The sequence below is a fragment of the Rhinolophus hipposideros genome (genome assembly GCF_964194185.1).
Source record: "Rhinolophus hipposideros genome assembly, chromosome: 10".
Lineage (NCBI taxonomy): Eukaryota > Metazoa > Chordata > Mammalia > Chiroptera > Rhinolophidae > Rhinolophus > Rhinolophus hipposideros.
The window spans coordinates 66,347,597-66,367,988 of NC_138056.1; positions in this window are offsets into that span (position 1 = coordinate 66,347,597).

Here is a 20,392-nt window from a genome sequence, read left to right on the forward strand (position 1 = left end):
TTGAACCCATGGTAATGCCCCTTTAAAGAAATCAACTGCAAAGAGCCACATTATTTTTCAAGGCCTCTGGAGTCAGACTGCTGTATATTTGAATGTGTAACCTGCAGACACAGGGCCTAAAATGAGGCCCATTACCTTTCTTTTATGCGTTTTTGAAGGTTTGTTCCTTTCAGTTACTTAACTTGTTCATTAAATTTTGAATGTCTGGAGAGTAAGAAAAAGAAAAAAAAAGAACAATAAGTGGATAATATAAAATACAAAAGGTAAAATAAGTCCTATTAGAGCAGCAATTATTTATCAAGATAAATTTTGTAAGTATAAAACACTCTCATTGTGAATATTTAAATAGCCAACAACTTACATGAGGCATAAATAAAAAAATAAAAAAATATCTGAAAAATTGAAAATAAAGGCATGAAAAAGAAATATCTAGTATATATGAACCAAATAAAAGCCAAAGAAGTTAAAAATCACAAAGTTTCACATTATACAAAGGCGTTTAGGAAATGGCTAATTGCCTGGTTGTGGTGAAAAAATGGAAAATAAAGCGGAAGGAGAATGAATCTTATTTGCACCTGTAAGGATTAACATGTGAACAAGTGTTATAATCTAATTTTGATCATAACTCTTTCCCAAAGCCCAGGTCCCCAAGACTATACTCTAACCTTGATTTTCAAAAATCACACACATATTGAAGATTTATTTACCTCATTGTTATTTCATGCTATACTCAATGAAAGCAGGGGTAAGATTTATTTTTTCAATCATATGCAAGAGATGAAATGGGAAAGACCTGAATTTGAATTAATTACAAAGGTTGAAGCATGAGGCAATGGGATCATGAAGGATGGTATTTGAAAATGGAAATAGAAAGCAAGAGATAAATATAGGGAGAATCTAAAGACTGGGAGTTGAATCAAGAGATTATAGTGGTAGTCCTGGCATATGGTGAAAAATGTTTGAATTAGATACTAATTATCTCTAGAATATAAAATTAAAGAAATTAGAGTCAAAAAGAAAATTCATATACAGTGGCAATACAAATACAGAGGATGCCAAACAATGTGTACATGTTTTAAGAAAGGAAAAAGTTGTATTAAAATTGTAATACTCAATATATACCCATAACAAAAGCTGAATACAAATCATGTGTATACATTTTTTTGGCACCCCCAGTATGTTACTCAGTTTCAATAGTGCAAAGGCAAACAAACAAACAAAAAAGTCATCAGCAACAACAAAAGTTAACCCAAGTGCAAAAACCGATCTTTAATAGGTCTATCTTGGAAATAGTTAGACATTCTTCACAGTACCCGGCTTCAAGTACTTACTGATTTGGTAGTTGTTGGTAAGGAAGGATACGGTAACTAAATTCTTCCTCTATTTCTCCCCCTATCATGTCCAACATGGACAAATTCTATTTTCCGTAGCATATCAGGGAGATACAGATATTAAGAACGTGACATAAGAAGCATATTGTCATTGTAATAACTAAAAAAGAAACAAGCAGTCCACAACTGCATTTTCGCTTTTACAGTCCAGCTGTTAAAGTGTGAAGATTTTTCTGTGGGTAAGGTGACTGATACTAGAATTTTGTGATCTGGTATTCAACTTATCCAGTGATTTCCTTAAGGTGATTCCCCATTGTTTGCATTGAGGAGAAGCATTGAACATTTTATGGAGCCTATTTTTTCTTTGGATTTGTTTCTTGCTTAAAGGGGGGCATTCCAAAAAGAGTGTATTTCTGAAAACTGATATTTTAAGATATTTTAAAGAGCAAGAGGAAAATCACAGGTGAATGAACTTTCAATAAAAATAGAGACAGTCAGGATTAAAATGCTTTACTGTATATAGAAACATAAGGCCACAATGTAACATTTTTTTCCTGAATATTTTCAATCCATGGTTGGTTGAATCTGTGGATGCAGAACTCGTGTATATGGGGGCCTCACAGTACTTTCTTCTTTATACTTCCAGTTGAAGTTGTCTACCAAACTAACTAATGAGTCCTGCTTCTGACATGTGCCCCAACAGTTATTGACCCAAAACCTACTTTTCTACATCTTTAACATAAACAATGTGTCTATATATATGAATAAAATTAATGTGTATTTAAAACAATAAAGTAAAAAGAGTATGTTTCTTGAGGTTTAAACTCTTCTGAATAACTATTTCCTTACATCTCAAAAAAGCGAAGTCACCTCAAACTTTTCTTTACATAAAAAGGTTGTATATAATGATCGGCTTCCATTAAACCCAAAACAGAGAGACTTTGATGCTTTTCAATTACATTCATTTTTAAAATAGCTGTATGAGAACACTGTTGAACTCGACAAAAATGATCCAAAATCTAGGCTAAGACTTTGCTTTTAGTCCATGTCTCTGGGGTTTCATCATGACTGCTTGATATTTACAAAAATATCAGTAAATGAAATTCATAAAATGAAATATCCTTGGATTAATCACAAGTGTCAACAAAATAAACAATTCATAGTGAGATAGTCAAAGGAAAAGACAATAGAGAGATGACAGAGTAGCTGTAGACTTTTGTCCTTTCAGGGTCTGTTTGTTTTCTTTTTTTCTGAACAGCAGATTTTCAAATAACAATAAGTGTACAAAAAGATGTGCAATTGTGTGTGTGTGTATTTGTGTGTGTACACGCTGCATATGTGACTGAAGTAAATGGTTTAAAGAAGTAGGGTTGTCTCAAAAAACTGTTGAATAGTAATGTGTGTAAAGTTAAGAAAACTACTTAGTTTTTAATATTTTCCAGTCATTTTCCACTCAATATCTCCCTAAATTTAGTGTCTTCACTTGTAAAGAGAGGATAATCGGAGGCTCTCACTAATCCGGTTACTGTTCTTTAAGGACTTACTATACTTGTCATATATTCAATAATGTTAATTAAGGCTTTGATTTTGGTATAACTTAATATTTTTAACATTTTACTTGGCAAGTACTTCAATCTTACAGAAAAGATTCAAGGATAAGTACAGAGAACACCTTTATCCATTTTATACACATACAACTGCTGTTAAAATTTTACACCATTAAAATAAGTTCAATAAAATATGGCCCTTTACTCTAAGACTTTGCTGTGTATTTCCTAAGAAGAAGGATGCTATTTTATATAACCACAGAACAGTCACTATAATAACATAACAGTAATCTAATAATTCTATCTAATCTATAGTCTCCAGTTCAGTTTTTTTACTTGAACAAATAATGTCCTTTATAGCAATTTTTGCACCACTAAGGATAAAGATATATTAAGTTATCTTGTCTGTTTAGTCTTTTTGAAAATTGAGGACAATACCGCAGTGTTACTTTGTGTCTTATGGCATTGACATTTAAAAATATATATATGTCTCCTATTTATATTTTATAGGAGGTTCCTATTTATATTTAATATATTTAATCTGTTTTGCTGATGTTTCACCCATTATATATTTCTGTCTGGAATAATACTTAAGTGATGTTGTGTTCCTTTCAGAAAGTCACATCTGAAAGCATTTGATGTCCATCTGTCTCCACTGGTGATATCAATTTTGAATACTCAGACAAAGTGATGCCTGATTGTCTTGATTTCTCTACTGTATAACTTACTCTTTTATTTTCCCCTAGGAACTAATAAGCAACTTGTGGGAAACAATTTTAAGGCATGAAAATATTCTGGGCTCATTGAAATTCCCCCCAAAGCTTATAATCCATCGATGATTCTCTACTTAACAAAACTTTACTATATGGTCGCAATATGATAATTTTCCAATTCAAACACCTGTTCACATTTACTAGCCAGCCTTTGTTATTCTATTGTATGTAACAGCTCCCCTCCCATTTATGTATGTATTTATTTGTGTTTATATATGTTTGATTATTAATGATTGAGGTAGACTGATGGGTTTCTATTTTATCATTATCTCTACTTCATTTTCATACTTAATTATCTTGTTAATGAGATTATCCCAGATTTGACCATTGGGCTTCCTTCAAGCTAGCACCTGTGCCAATATAACATGTTCCCATTATTTTTGACAGCTTCTTATTTATGACATCATAGACCTGGAAACAATCTTTTAATTTTAGTGGGAATATTATCAGAAAATAAGATCTGTGAATGTTAGGTGTACTTATTCTTTCTTGTATACATTTTTTCTAGGTCTTCACAGTGGTCAGAGCTAGGAAGTACATGCATATGTATATGTTCAAGTATTCATATATCTGCATCCATCTATATACACATACACACAGGTATACATGTATGTATATGTATACACTTATACTTGTGTGTATGTGTAATATATATGTGTGTGTGTATATATATATATATATTTATTTTAGAAATCATGAATTCATACCTATACATATATCCACACAGTATTCTTTCCCTATTCCATAGTTTTCCTTTCCTCCTTCAACATTGAAAACTGGTTCCCAATATCTGCATTTACTAACTTTCTCAATTCTATAATACATCTAAAATTTCAGAATTTCTTTTCTCATACAGCTAAAAAATTAAGTGTTCTAAAAAAAAATCCAGGACTGTAGATATCCCTTCCCTTCTCCAACTCATACCACCCAAGGCTGAGGATATACAGCCAAATAATGCATTTATAAGTTATTTAGATTAGTTCTTTCTTTTTTGCCTTCAGTGTGTTTATGATATGTCTTCAAAAATAATTACATTCATTTGTTATCATTTTTTTCAGTTTTTTTCTTCGTCCCCCTCCTTTACCATTAATATAGATATTTTTACTTTTTTTATTGTGCAGTATTATCATGCTTCAAAAAAATATGTAAAAAAGGCATACTCAGAGAAATGTCTCACCTTCTCATATCTATTCCACTATGTTTCCCCTACTCCATCCAAGGTTATCATTCCTCTGCTTTTTGTTAATCTTTTCTATATTTCTGTTTGGAAAGATAAGTAAATTTGTTTATGTGTTCTTATCCCCTGCCTTTAAAAAACACCAAAACATATACGTATACATATATATATATATATATATATATATATATATATACACACACACATATATATGTATATATATGTGTGTGTACATATATATGTGTATATATGTACATATATGTATATATGTACATATATATGTGTATATATATGTGTGTATATATATGTGTGTGTACATATATATAAAGAAAAAAAGTTTACATTTTTCTTTACAATGCCTTCTAGAACTCCCTCTATACCTGTTTACAGAACTCATTCTATTTCTTAAAGTCTTACAGTGTTACATGTGACGGATGCAGCATAGTTTATTCAATGAATCTCCTATGTTTGAATATTTAGCGAGTTTCAACATTTTGTAATGATCAATTATGCTGTAATGACGAACTTTGTGCATACATGCTTTTCTATTTTGGGAAGTGCATCTTCAGGGAATAGTCTTAGAACTAGGATTGCTGAGTCGAAAGATAGATGCTTCTGTAGTTTCATTAAATATTGCCAAACCATAGGGGTTGTTTTAATTTGCAATCCCACTAGCAGTGCATGACACTTCATGTTTCCCCTAGTTTTTACCAACAGTGTACTGCCAAGCTTTGGATCTTTGCCAATTTGGTGAGTTATGATATTATGTTTACAGAAATCTTGTAAAACAACTATTATATTTATAATATAGATAAAAAGTGAGATCTTCAAAAAGAGTATATAACTTTCTAAGGTTCAGTCGTAAGTAATTGGTGGAACCTGAATTGAGACTCATAATTTTTTCAAGCTCATATTTTATCAAAAGGAAACTCAAGATTCATCTTTTTTGAAATGTGCCCATTAATAGACATTGAAATTTCATGGTGGTAATCATGTCATCGTATATGAAAAACAAAGACACTAGTTTATAAGGAAAAAATAGAAGTTACTCTTCATATGTCAAAAATTATAAAAATATGCAATATAAATGGAATGGAGCAGAGGTCTAGAGAGAATAATAGAATCTTGAAATAATAAAAGGAGATTTGCCATATAATTAATTATTCATCTATGATTGTTTTGAGAGTAAAAGAAGACTAATATTTACATAGTTCTAAGATTTTAAAATACTGACAATTTTTTTTGAAGTAACACTGGTTAATAACATTATATAAATTTCAGGCATACAACACTATAATAATTTGGTATCTGTATACTCTATTGCATGCTCATCACCAAAAGTCTAATTTCTACCCCTCACCATAAATTTGACCCCTTTTATCCATTTCATCCTCCCCAATCCTCTTCCCCTCTGGTAACCACCAATCTGTTGTCTACCTATGAGTTTTTTTTTGTCTTGTTTGTTTACTACTCTTTTAAAAATATTCCACATATGAGTGAATATCATACCGTTTTTGTCCTTTTCCATCTCACTTATTTCACGTAGTATAATACACTTAAGATCTCTCCATGTTTTCACAAATTGCGATATTTCATCTATGTGGGGTGTGTGTGTACGACATCTCCTTTATCCATTCATCTGCTGATTGATACTTACGTAGTTCCCATCTCTGGCTATTGTAAATAATGCTGCAATGAACATAGGGTACATATTTTTTTTGGATTAGTGTTTTCATATGTTTTGGATAAATACCCAGAAGAGGAATTGCTGGATCATACGGTAGTTCTGTTCTTAATTATTTTGAGGAAAATCTATACTGTTTTCCATAATGGCTGCACCAATTTACAATCACACCAACAGTGTATGAGGGTTCCCTATTCTCCACATTCTCTCCAACACTTATTATATTTCTTGTCTTTTTGATGTTAGCTGTTCTAACATGTATGAGGTTAATCTCATTGTGGTTTTGATTTGCATTTCCATGATGATTAGTGATGTTGAACATCTTCTCATGTGTCTATTTATTATATTTATTAACATAAAAATTCAAAAACTAACTTATAAAATAAAATTATGTCTAAAATATAAAAAGTATAAATGCACATACTTTATAATAAAGAAACACTTTATAATAAAGAAAACACTTTCTATTAATTGAGCATTAAAAGTAATGTAAGCAGTATAATATTTGGCTAAAAGTATATTCACTTACTTATAAAATGTCTCTAATTTTAGGTGAAAAGAGTATTTTTCTAAAGAATGTATTGTAACCTGATTTTTAATTCTATATTTCACAAAATTGTCATAAGTATTCTTACCGTATAAAATGATTAATAAATTTAAAATTGCTGACACTTTTAATTGACTAATCTTTATACACCATAATATTTATAATCTAGAAAATAGTCTATGGGGTGTGATCGAAAGATATGGTGAATGTTTAAATAAAAAAATATTACAGTAAAAGACACATTGCCATTAATCCCCCTCAAAATATTCCCCCTCACTTTGAACACACTTATCCCATCATTCTTGCCACCTTCTGAAGCAGTTCTGGAAGGCCTTTTTCATGAGTGTCTTTAATTTATCCTCCATCATGACAATATTCCATGTCACACATTGCTTCCAGTACTGCAATTTCTGTCAAATAAGAACATTATGGTGTGTCCTCATCCATCTTATTCACCAGATCTGGCACCATGTGACTTCTGGCTCTTCCCCAAAGTCAAAATGACCATGAAAGGTAAACATTTTGAATCAATTCAGGACATCGAGGCAGCCACAACAGTGCAACTAAAGATACCTATAAAAGAGGACTTCCAGAACTGCTTCAGAAAGTGGCAAGAATGATGAGATAAGTGTGTTTGAAGTGACGGGGAGTATTTTGAGGAGGAATAACAGCAATGTGTCTTTTACTGTAATACATTTTTATTTAAACATTCACCGTATTGTTTGATCACACCTCGTATACAGTAAGATTTGAACAAATTCACATAGCAAAATTCTTCATTATGATTCTCTACATTGAAATGTGCAAATATCTGGCACAAATATTTTTGCAGATGTTTTCTTTGCCTTCAGTCAGAGTAACTTTCTTAATCAATTTTTGACATGACAGAACTCACCAAATGTCTTTTCTCTGTTCATGATTCTCTTGAATATTTTACTAAGTGTAGATGCTCCAAAGGAGTAGATTTTAATTTCATGCTATTCTTGTACAGACTATAAAGGAGTCTTCCCACAGGTTGAAATATTCCACAGCCCACTTTGGAAACTGAGTTCCCACTGTTTAATTTGTTGCATTTCTCCTCTGCTTTTATATAGACACATTTTTTTACCTTTGTGTTTGCAAATGTTGCTTTCAATAATTCAAAGTGGCCAAAATTTCATATGCTAAAGTTTATATGACATTCTATTTGTTGAATATTTTACTTAGTTTTCTCATTGCTTTTTAACAAAATGCATCTATTGTTTAAAGAATTACCTCCCTATATCCAATATCATTGTAGGACACCTAGAGTGATTTAAAAATTTGTTATTAAAAGTTCAAAAATTTTAAAATCCAGTCGATGAAGGATAGTAAACAAAGGTACTTTTAAAAAAATTGTATTCAACCTCACCATGAAGATCATTAAACTTTTGTAGGTCAGTTGCTCTTTGTATATGTAAAATTGATTGTCTTTATCAATTACAACATCTATTTAGTTGGATAGAATATTATAGCCTACTTGAATAAAATAATAAATCATATGTATCTTACAAAGAGTTTCAAGTACATTTATGCTGCACAGATTTCTTAATAAGAGCACTAACGTTGCTGTATTCTACCAATATTTATATTTGTATTATAATATTTAAAATCTTAACTTTTCTTTACACTGAATTACAATAGCACCTAATATCTAATTTTAATCATCAAAAGAATGCACTTTCAAAAACTTTATTTTGATTGTATGAGTTGGATGAAAATATTGAGGATTTCAAGTATTAAAACATCGAATGATGCTAAAATAGTAACACTAGTATCACTCAACTAAGTTCTTCTTCTAAGGAACTAGTGTATTAACAGCTATCATTTCATTTTTCAAATATATACAAGAATAGTTGGGATAAAAATAACAATAAAATGTCTACCAAATGAAACGACCATGCTTCACCAAATAACGTATAAATGGACATTTTGCATTTGCTCTTGTTAATTATCTGGCTCACATTCTTATTAAAATACTGACTTTTTAATTTTATTGAAATATATTTGACATATAACATTGTGTAAATTTAAGGTGTATACCATGTTAATTTGATACACTTATTATTGTAATATTATTGCCACTGTACCAATGATTTGAATCTATCATGTTAGATTAATCCTTTTTGGTGGTTGGAATAATTACTAAGTCCGAGTCTCATAGCAAGATTTTTGTTTGTTAGTTTGGAGTTGAGTTGAGTTGCATTTTTAATAAATTTGTGATATTAACTCCTTATCTGATATATCATTGGCAAATATCTTTTCCCATTCAGTAGGTTGGTTCCCTTTTTGTTTTATTGATGGTTTTTTTTTGCTGTGAAAAAAACTTTTTAGTTTGATGTAATCCACCATGTTTATTTTTTCTCTTACTTCCCTTGCGCAAGGGAATAAATCAGTAAAAACCTTACTCCAGGTGGTGTCTGTGAAGTTTCTTCCTATATTTTCTTCTAGGAATTTTATGGTTTCAGATCTTACATTTAAGTCTTTAAGCCATTTTGAATTTATTTTTGTATATGGTGTAAGGAGGTGGTCCAGCTTCATTATTTTGCATGTGTCTGTCCAGGTTTCCAGCACCATTTATTGAATAGACTGTCTTTACCCTACTGTACATTCTTGCTTCCATAGTCATAGATTAAATGGCCATATAGGCATGGGTTTATTTCTGGACTTTCTATTCTGTTCCATTGATCTATGTGTCTGTTTTTATGCCAGTACCATGCTATTTTGATTACTGTAGCCTTGTAGTATAATTTGATGTCAGGTATTGTTATACCTTCCACTTTGTTCTTATTTCTCAAGATTACTGATGCTATCCGGGATCTTTTATGTTCCCATATAAATTTTACAATTATATATTCTATTTCTGTGAAGAAACATCATTGGTACTTTGATAGGAATTGCGTTGAATATGTATATTGCCTTAGGCAGTATGAACATTTTAACTATATTCTTCCTATCTATGAACATGGTATGTGTTTCCATCTATTTGTGTTTTCTTTTATTTCTCTCTTCAGTGTCTTATAATTTTCTGAGTACAGATCTTATACTTCTTTGGTTAAATTTATTCCCAGGTATTTTATAGTTTTTGGAACAATTGTAAATGGGATTTTTTTTTTTTAATTTCTCCTTCTGATGTTTTATCATTGGTATATACAAATGCAACTGATTTCTGAATATTAATTTTGTATCCGGCTAATAAATTCATTTGTATTACTTTACTAAATTCATCTATCAGCTCTAATAGTTTCTTGGTGGAGCATTTAGGGCTCTCTATAGTATCATGTCATTTGCATATAATGACAATTTTACTTCCTCCTTACTGATTTGGATGCCTTTTATTTCTTTTTCTTGTCTGACTGCTGTGGCTAGAACTTCCAGAACTATGTTGAATAGAAGTGGAGAGAGTGGGAAACCTTGCCTTCTTCCTGATCTTAGGGGGAATGGTTTTAGCTTTTCCCCATTGAATATGATGTTAGCTCTGGGTTTGTCATATATGGCCTTTATTATGTTGAGAGATGATCTCTATATTCCCACTTTCTTAAGGGTTTTTATCATAAATAGCTGCTGGATTTTATCAAATGCTTTTTCTGCATCTATTGATATGATCATGTGATTTTTATGTTTCATTTTGTTAATGTGGTGTATCACATTAATTGATTTGCGGATGTTGAACCACCCTTGCATACCAGGGATGAATCCCACTTGATCATGGTGTATGATCTTTTTAATGTATTGCTGAATTCTGTTCGCTAATATTTTGTTGAGGATTTTTGCATCTATGTTCTTTAGAGATACTGGCTTGTAGTTTTCTTTTTTGTGGTGTCTTTGTCTGATTTTGGGATCGGGGTGATAGTGACTTCGTAAAAAGTGTTTGGGAGCCTTCCCTCCTTCTGGATTTTTTGGAAGAGCTTGAGGAGAATAGGTGATAATTGTTTTTTGAACGTTTTGTAAAATTCACCTGGAAAGCCATCTGGTCCAGGGTTTTTGTTTGTTGGGAGATTGTTGATTACTGATTCAATTTCCCTGATGGTAGTCAGTCTATTCAGGTTCTCTGTTTCTTCTTGAGTTAGCCTTGGAAGGTTCTACACCTCTAGAAAATTGTCCATTTCTTCCAGATTGTCAAATTTGTTGGCATATATTTGCTCATAGTAATTTCTTAATATTTTTTGTATTTCTGTGGTGTCTGTTGTCACTTCTCCTCTTTCATTTCTGATTTTATTAATTTGGGTCCTCTCTCTCTTTTATTGAATGAGTCTAGCTAAAGCTTTGTCAATTTTGTTTATCTTCTCTAAGAATCAACTCTTGGATTCATTGATCTTTTGTATTGTTTTTCTGGTTTCTATTTCATTTATTTCTGCTCTGATCTTTATTATCTCCTTCCTTGTGCTCCCTTTGGGCTTATTTTGCTGCTGTTTTTCCAGATCCCTTAAGTGTAAACACAAACTGTTGATTAGTGATGTTTCTTGTTTCTTTAGGTAGGCCTGCAATGCGATGAATTTCCCTCTTAGGACTGCTTTCGCGGCATCCCATAGATTTTGGGTAGTTGTGTTTTCATTTTCGTTTGTATCGCGATATCTTTTGATTTCTTCCTTGATCTCCTGCTTGACCTATTCATTATTTAGTAATGTTATTCAGCCTCCATGAATTGGTGTGTCTTCTAGTTTTTTTCCTGTAGTTCATTTCTAATTTCATAGCACTGTGATCAGAGAAGACAATTGGTATGATTTCAATTTTCTTAAATTTATCAAGACTTGTTCTGTGGCCTAACATATGGTCTATCTTGGAAAATGTTCCATGTGCGCTTGAGAAGAACGTGTGTTCTGCAGCATTGGGGTGAAATGCTCTGAAAATATCGATCAAACCAAGTGGTCCAATGTATCATTTAAAGCTGTTGTTTCCCTATTGATTTTCTGTCTGGAAGACCTGTCCCTTGTTGTCAGAGGTGTGTTGAAGTCCCCTACTATCATAGTGTTACTGTTGATCTCTGTCTTTATGTCAGTCAGTACCTGTTTTATATATTTAGGTGCTCCTATATTGGGTGCATAGATGTTTACTAGGGTTATGTCCTCTTGTCAGATCAATCCCTTTATTATTATAGAATGCCCATCTTTATCTTTTAATATGTTCTTCATTTTAAAGTATATTTTGTCAGCTATAAGTATTGCTACTCCTATTTTTTCCCATTTCCATTTGCATGAAATATCTTACTCCAACCCTTCACTTTCAGCTTGTGTGTGTCTTGATCTGAGGTGAGTCTCTTGTATATGGCATATACAAGGATCTTGCTTCCTTGTCCACTCAGCCACCCTATGTCTCTTGATTGGAGCATTTACCGTTTACATTTAAAGTGATTATTGATAGGTACATAGTTATTGCCATTTTTAAATTTGCAGTTAGATTGTTTTCATCTTCTATTTACAGAAATCCTTTTAGTATTTCTTGCAGTTCTGGCTTGGTGGTAATAAATTCCTTTAGCTTATTCTTTTCTGGGAAGCTCTTTGTCTCTCCATCAACTTTAAATGATAGCCTTGCTGGATAAAGCAATCTAGGTTGTAGGCCTTTGTTTTCCATCACTTTGAGTATCTCTTGCCACTCCCTCCTGGTTTTAATGTTTCTGTAGAAAAGTCACTTGATAGTCTTATGGGAGTTCCCTTGTATGTAACCCTCTGTCTTTCTCTTGCTGCTTTTAGGATTCTCTCTTTGTCTTTAAGCTTTGCCATTTTAACTATAATGTGTCTTTGTGTGGACCTGTTTGGGTTTATCCTGGTTGGAACTCTCTGCACTTCCTGGGCTTATATGTTGGTTTCCTTCATCAGGATAGGAAAGTTTTCGGACATTATTACTTCAAATATGTTCTCAATCTCTTGCTTCCTCTCTTCACCTTCTGGTATTCCTATGATATGCATGTTGTTGCTCTTGATGTTATCCCAGAGGTCTCTTAAACCATCTTCATTGTTTTTTATTCTTTTTTTTTTCTTTTTTCTGTTGTTCTGTCTGGGTGATCTCTGCTAACTTCTAAGTCGCTGATTCTATGCTCTGCTTCATCTAAACTGCTGGTAATTCCTTCAAGTGAGTTCTTAATTTCGGTAATTGTGTTCTTTAGTTCTAACTGGTTGTTCGTTATGATTTCTACATCCTTCTTTATGTCTTCTCTAAGCTCCTTAAACATTCTTATCACCAGTGTTCTGAACTCTGTCACTGATAGGTTGGTTACCTCTGCTTCATTTGGTTCCAGTTGTGGAGGTTTCTTCTGTTCTTTTATTTGGGACATGTTTCTTTGTTTCCCCATTCTGGCTGAATCTCTGCATTTGCTTTGATGTATTAGGTAGATCCCCTAGAGTTCTTAGTTCTTGCTGGGTTATCTTATGTAGTATGTGTCCTTTATATTTGTCTTGTACTACTTCATTCTTCTCCTCTGCGTGTGCTCCAAATATGACTCTTGTGTTGTGTATATTGTCCTGTTAAAGAATATCTTTAATTGCTTTTTGCTTGTGAGTAGGAGGGGTTAACTCCTAGTCTGACTAGTTGTGAGACTTGGCTCTGCCCACCGCAGGGTGTTCTGCTTTGTGAGGATTGACCACTTAAATGTGGTTTGGCCTCTATGGGCTCTTGTGTCTGCAGAGAATTCCCTCTGGGTGTGTGGCTTGTAGGTCAAACACGGTAGTACTCTGGTTTGGTCTGGAGTTGGCCGCTGGATATGTTGAATCTTGTGCCTCTTAAGCTGGACCCTGGTAGGGCAATTTCAGAACAAAGCAAATCACCAAGCACAACAACAATAACAACAACAAGGAAAAAATCAAATACATTCACATGTAAAAACACCCGATAACCCCCACTCAACACAGGCAAAGATATCAAAGATATAAAGACGAAACAAAACAAAAGAAAACAAAGCAAAACAAAAAGCAGCGCCAGTCTTGGCTTAAGCCTACCAAGTAATCTCCAGGTTGTCCTCTGCTGTACCAAAGAGTCCCCTGCCTTTTACGCAGGCAGAACCAGTCACCTGGTGCTCAGAGTGACTTTGGGACGGTAGATTTTAATGCACGGGGCTGGGGGGTCTGGATGATAGTTTTTACAAAGTCAGTGCAGTTTCTGCCCTTGCCTGCACATATGCACACTGAGAGTAGCTCCACCAGCCCTGTGTCCAGTACTCCTGAGTCTTAGGGCACTTCTTCCGTGTGTGTGTGTGTGTTGGGGGGAGGGGGGCGGGTGGGAAATTTCTGAGCTGCTGAAAGCCGGAAGCTAGTTAACTCCCTTACTGCTTAACTCCTGCCGCTTACTGCTGATCTCTGGGAGTACCTCCACAGTTGCAGTTGCCCCGCCCTAGGCAGGCCAGAAAGGGTAGGGGCTGGGGATGGAGAGGTCTTCTCTCTCCCAGCCCAGCTGCGTCACACTCTTCCCGCAGGCCAGAAAAGGTGGTAGCTGGGGCTGGAGGAGTGTTTTCTCTCCTAGCCCAGCCAAAATCACACTCTTCCCAGCCTCTTCCCTGGGTCAGAGCTGCCTGTCAGTCTTCCCAGAGCTTGAGCACTACAGCTCCTCTGTAATCTGACCCTACTCCTCAGTTCTGGGGCCAGTTTAAGTCTCTGGAAGTGAGGATGGTAGGATTGGAAGAGCGGGGAGGAGGGACCCAGGTAAGGAGTTTGTGTTCTTTGTCCGCTTTAGTGCCCACCTAGCTGCCCCCCTGGCGAGAGAGATCAGCTGTGGGATGCAGGGAAAGAGCCCACCTTCTGCCTTTTGTGTTCTTTGTTCCGCCCTGGGGTCCCATGAGTCTCTGGAGCTGTGGGTGCCAGCTGCGTTTCCACCTCCACCACCGCCGCCAGCCGCGATTCCACTGCGGGTCTATGCGTTTCCACTCCGCTCCCTTCCTTCTTCCCCTGCTTGCCCAATTTGCGCACCTTCAAGTAATCCTTCCACGAGTCTCTTAGCTGTTCTGCATGATGAGCAAAGAGTTCTTTGATGGGTTATATGTCCCGTTTATAAGGTCCAGAGGAGAACTCTGAAAGTGCGCCCCGCTGCTGCCATTCCTATGAACACTCCAAAGAACGACAATTCTTTAACTAAGATTTTACGTCTTTGGTTTTTACAATTCAACAGGCTGGCTATTAGAAAACTTTATCCTCCAGTAGGTGGCGCTATAGCTCAAGTTTTTGTTTCTCCCTTGCCCAATAACTATGGTCTATTTTCTTAGTCGGGGAGTTGGATCTCATCGATGCACGTAGGAGAATGCAAAGGGAGCCAACAGTAGCTTAGGGGGAGCTCAGTACCTGGGGTTTTGGGGGTGCCCATGGGCCAGTGGGGGAATCCCTGAGTTGTGCACTTCCACAGGCTTGTGGGCAGACTTTCTGCTAAATTCCTGAACAGACAGCAGGACATGCATTCCTTTAATGCCCTTTGATAGTCCTATGTACTTTCTTCCCTTTTTCCTCGTTTCTGCCTGTCGCAGTAGTCCTGCCTCCTAAATAGGACTGCTGCTGGGGAAAAATGGGTTTCTCCAGCCTCACCATGCAGGGTAGCTTGGTAGTCTCTCACCACTTTCCACCTCCTCCTCTGGAGAATTTGCCACTTTCCACCTCTTCTGCCAGAGGCATTGCTGCAGCCATTGCCAAAAGGCCAGATTCTTTTTAGTGTTGTGCTGGGGAGGGGGATCCCTCTAGCCCCTTCCTCCTCTCTTCTGTGTCCAAACTCATCTCTATTTCATTCTGATGGTGTGTTGGAATCTCCCTTTTGGCAGGCTGGACTTCCACCACAAATTCTGTCTAACCCATGTGTATCCACCCAATTTGCACTCTCTGGGGTTCTTTGTAATCCCCTATTGTGGTGAGTGGGTGTTGGGCAGTTTGTTGTCTTCCTTGGGTCTGCAGCTCTTACTGAGGTCCTGTTTGTTTTCAGATGCTCAGGTGGGTTAGAAACCTCCCAGATCTCTTGGTGGAATGAATGTTTGTTTGTTATGGGTGTCTACTTAATTGCTAAAGGGTAGGGAAAAGAGGAAGAACGTATGTCATCACAATGCTGTTCTTCCCTTTTAAAATAACAACTTTTGAAGTTGAAACTTACTTTTCCTGGAGAATTATGTCTTCTAATAGTAACGTGATCTGTTATTTTAGTACAGTCTCCATGGTAGACAGCAAATTGCAACAAACACATTTAAAATGTATACCTTTATTGTTGAGAAATGGAAATATAGTAGCTATTTTTTATTATGAAATGTTTTTGAGTTCATTCCTGTCATAAAACTTTCCTACAAGTTAATGGTGTTAAATTACTAAAACACGGTTAAATGTTTAAAATATAATGCAATATATGGCAAGAACATTTGTAGCAAGAATGTTCAGACTACTCTTTTTTACGCAATCTAAGGCTAAGCTCCTGAAACTCTATTTCCTGCTCTTATTTTACTTAAAACTGGGTGATGATATACTACAATTTTCACTGAGACAGCCATCTGGTGGCTTTGCAGTATTGCACAGGATATGGCACAGCTGATTAGAACATAAGTGACTAATAAGTAGGTGCAGCAGCACTGAATACCTCACCCCACCCCATGCCAAGACTAGATGTAGTCAGCTATCCTAGATGGCTCTGGTTATACTTTGTTTGATTCACTTGTACCCTCCATTTGTCTTTGAATGGAAGTATTTATTATGTTATATCTGGCTGGGATTTTCAAAGGTATCTTTCATGTTTTAAGCATATGTTGGAGAGAGTTTCTTAGTTACGCATTTCTCTCTCAAACTGTAGAACAAAACAATAACAGAGGCTGAAAGAGTGAAAGTCTATTAGTCAAATCTCAATTGATTTTATTGTCACCTTTGATACCAGTAGTTCACTTAAAGAAAAACACCAGGACAATTATTAAATGGCATGGGATACTGGGACAACAGGCATTAATTGGAACTGTCCTTGGAAAATTAGTATGTAGGGTCACCTAAAAATGTAAACATTCCTATATGTATTCTCCCTTTAAGACTTCCAGAGACTAGAAAGAATATATATATATATATATATATATATATATAGAGAGAGAGAGAGAGAGATAGATAGATAGATAGATAGATAGATATAGATAGATATATATATACATATATATCTATCTATATATTCTTTCATTATATATTCATTATATAGGAATATATAATTTTTATTATATATTCAAACAAATTGCATTTGTTTAGATTACTGTAGTGTTCCTTCAACTATTCATTTTTTTAATTCAAAATATACAACTACTGTAATGTAATTTTATGGATATTAATTAGATATCATTCTTGTTATGGTTTTAAAATATATCCACAAATTATCTGTTACTCCTTTTTTCAAAAATTAGGACCTAATCCTCTTAACTCATTTCTAACACAGAAAATGTGGCAGAAGTGATAGTGTGTGACTTTTGAGACTTCGTTATAAAAAGCGTTGTGGCTTTCTTCTTGATTGCGCTCTCTCTCTCTCTGCTGGACCATCATCCTGAGGGAAGCTGCTCGCCGTCTGACAAGTAACTGAGGTGGAACTGTAGCCTCCTGTCAATAGCCATGTGAGTAAGTCAACCTAAAAGCACAATTCCTAGTCCCAGTCAAGCCTCCAGATGACTACATCTCTGATCAGACTGTGACTACAACCTTCTGTAAGACTCAAACCATCACGCTGAGCTACACACCCTAACTCTGGATCAATAAATGTTTATTATTTTAAGCAGTTACATTTTAGGGTAATTTGTTACACAGCAGTAAGAACTAATGGAGCTCTCAACTCGGGAAATTAAAAGCTGGTAGGAGCAATCAGATATAAACATAAATGACTAAAATGTAAGACAAAATATAAACAAAGGACTAGCACATCAGGAGGAGAGAAATGCATTCTCAGTGGCAGACTGGGAAAGGCTATATGGAAGAATTACGTAAGCTAAAGGTTGAAGAAGTTTAGGATGTTGATAGGTAGAAATGTTGAGAAGGATTATTATTGGTGATTCAAAGGCCTCAGCAAAGTCAGAGCAGACAACTATGGTACTAAATGTCGGCAATCATAAAAATTTTACATTGATTGCAGTTTAGAATATATGTAGTTTGAGATAACATTGTTGATGTAGGCTGGAGTCAGCTTTTATAGAGCTTTGACTGTAAAGACATTTAAATATTATGAATTTTGTACATATCAAGTAGTAATCATTGTAGATAAATCAATTTTTGAGAAATAGATTCTTGATATTAAAGTATCTGGTTCCAGGTCTTGATTGTAAGTGTTTTCTGGATCTGCCTTCATCAGATTAGCACAGTATAGAAGGTTATGGCAGCAAATGTGCTTACTTATCTCTTGGGGTCCCCTTAGATTTGAATTTAAGCCTTAATCAATCTGAATAGCATATATCAGAAGTCATACTTCACAGAAAAGAATCAGCATTACTTGGCCGCTAATCAGGAAGTATAAATATTCAGACCTCCAGAAGAAAAAAATAACCAAATACAAAGCAAGCACACATGACCAGGGATGGAAGCAAATAGGTTCTTCAGAAAGGTTTATTTTCTATTATGTACCAGACAGTGTACTAGGTACTAATGCCAGGATATAAAAATAAGATTTTGACATTCTTGGGCATCAAGTGTGTAATCAAAAATTAATAGTGAATGAAATACGTAGGTATTCTCAGAAGCATGAACATAAAAAGAAAAATCAGTCTAAATTAAAAATATAGTTGAATCAATAACAGTACAGAAATGAAAATAATTCAAGAACAAAAATATTTTTGAGGAGGTCTTTAAAATATTATGGGTAGGCCTGTCAACTGGTATTATTTTTCATAGTGATAATACTGTTTTGGGGGGAAGATTACACATTGAGACCTGGTATTTACACCTCGTAAATGCAAAAGTTGGCCAATGAAAATGGCTGAGAGGAAAAATTGATTTATTTGAAATATAGTGTTACAGGAGAGCTCTATGAATACCCTGGGCCACCAGAAAGATGAACAAGTGGGTCCTAGAGCAAATTAAGCCTGAAACATCACTGGAGGCAAAAATGACAAAACTGAAACTGTCATACTTCGCGTACTTCTTGAAAATCCTAGGTTTTTGGGGAAAAACAATAATGCTTGGAAAAAATAGAAGGCTGAAGGAAAAAAGGAAGAACACATGAGATGGATTGACTCCATAAAAGCCATAGGCACAAGTCTACAGGAGCCGAGCAGGGCTGTTGAAGACAGGGCAGTGTGGACATCACTCATTCATAGGGTCGCCAGGAGGCAGAGCTGACTCAGTGGCAAGTAACACACATAATACAAGTCACCACATATTCTGTCCCTCTTATAGATGCCATCAAACTTTGATCAGGCATTATAAAAGCTATAGTTAGAAGAAAAATTTACCAATTTTTACAGAAAAAGCAGTTTTTATGTTCTAGCTTAAATTTTTGTCTTCTCGCCTCCAAAATACAATTTTTGTAGGCAGTTGTAGTCAATATAGTTAGGTAGAACAAAGCTTCTGGGATAAAGTTTAGGCAACAGGACTCTAACTTTACCTCATCAAGTTTATGTAAAATAATCTGGAAAAAGAAACAACAAGTGATATGTGTATTTCTGGATAGGATGAAGTAGTTTTTGATATCTCAATATTCCTCCTCATAACTATTGGAAGGCTATGATAAAATGAAAAATCATGTGATGGGAGGAATTAGGGGTCTAGAGGATCATACAGAACTAGATGGATTAAGAATTCCAAAACATCAGAGCCTCAAATTAGTGAGCTGATAATATACAACACCTATTACTTGGGAGCATGTTATATTATGGGCTATGACTAACTAACACAAACTATGTTTATCTTAGGGAGAGGCCCACTATGAGGAGAATAATTTAGCCAAGCTTTTGACAGTCCCCAACATTGGAGTGACAAAAATTTAAGAATGGACTTTTCTCATATAAATGGCTTATATTCCCCTCAAGCCATTTGCTGAAATCAGAAGTGTATGTGTGAGGAAGGCTAGAAAGCCAAGCAAAAAATATGAAGAAATCAAGCAGAGTTTTCTTCCATCTCCCAATGCTGAGAAAATAAATGTTGTGGGAAGACGTCATGTGAAAGAAACAGAGTTCTCAGTTAAAAATCGCGTAGGCCGAGCTTTGGGAACATGGGCAAATCAGAGGTTGATTAATCTTAAAAACACTTCGATGTGAGCCTTACTTCAACTTAGTTTCTTATTGGATTAAGGTGCTTAATTCCCTACTCTATAGGCAGAGGAAAAATAGAGGATTTCCCTTTATCATTGATGATAACAATCTCAAACCTCTAAGTGATTTTATACAACAGTATCTAGAAATCAATAGCAAAAATTA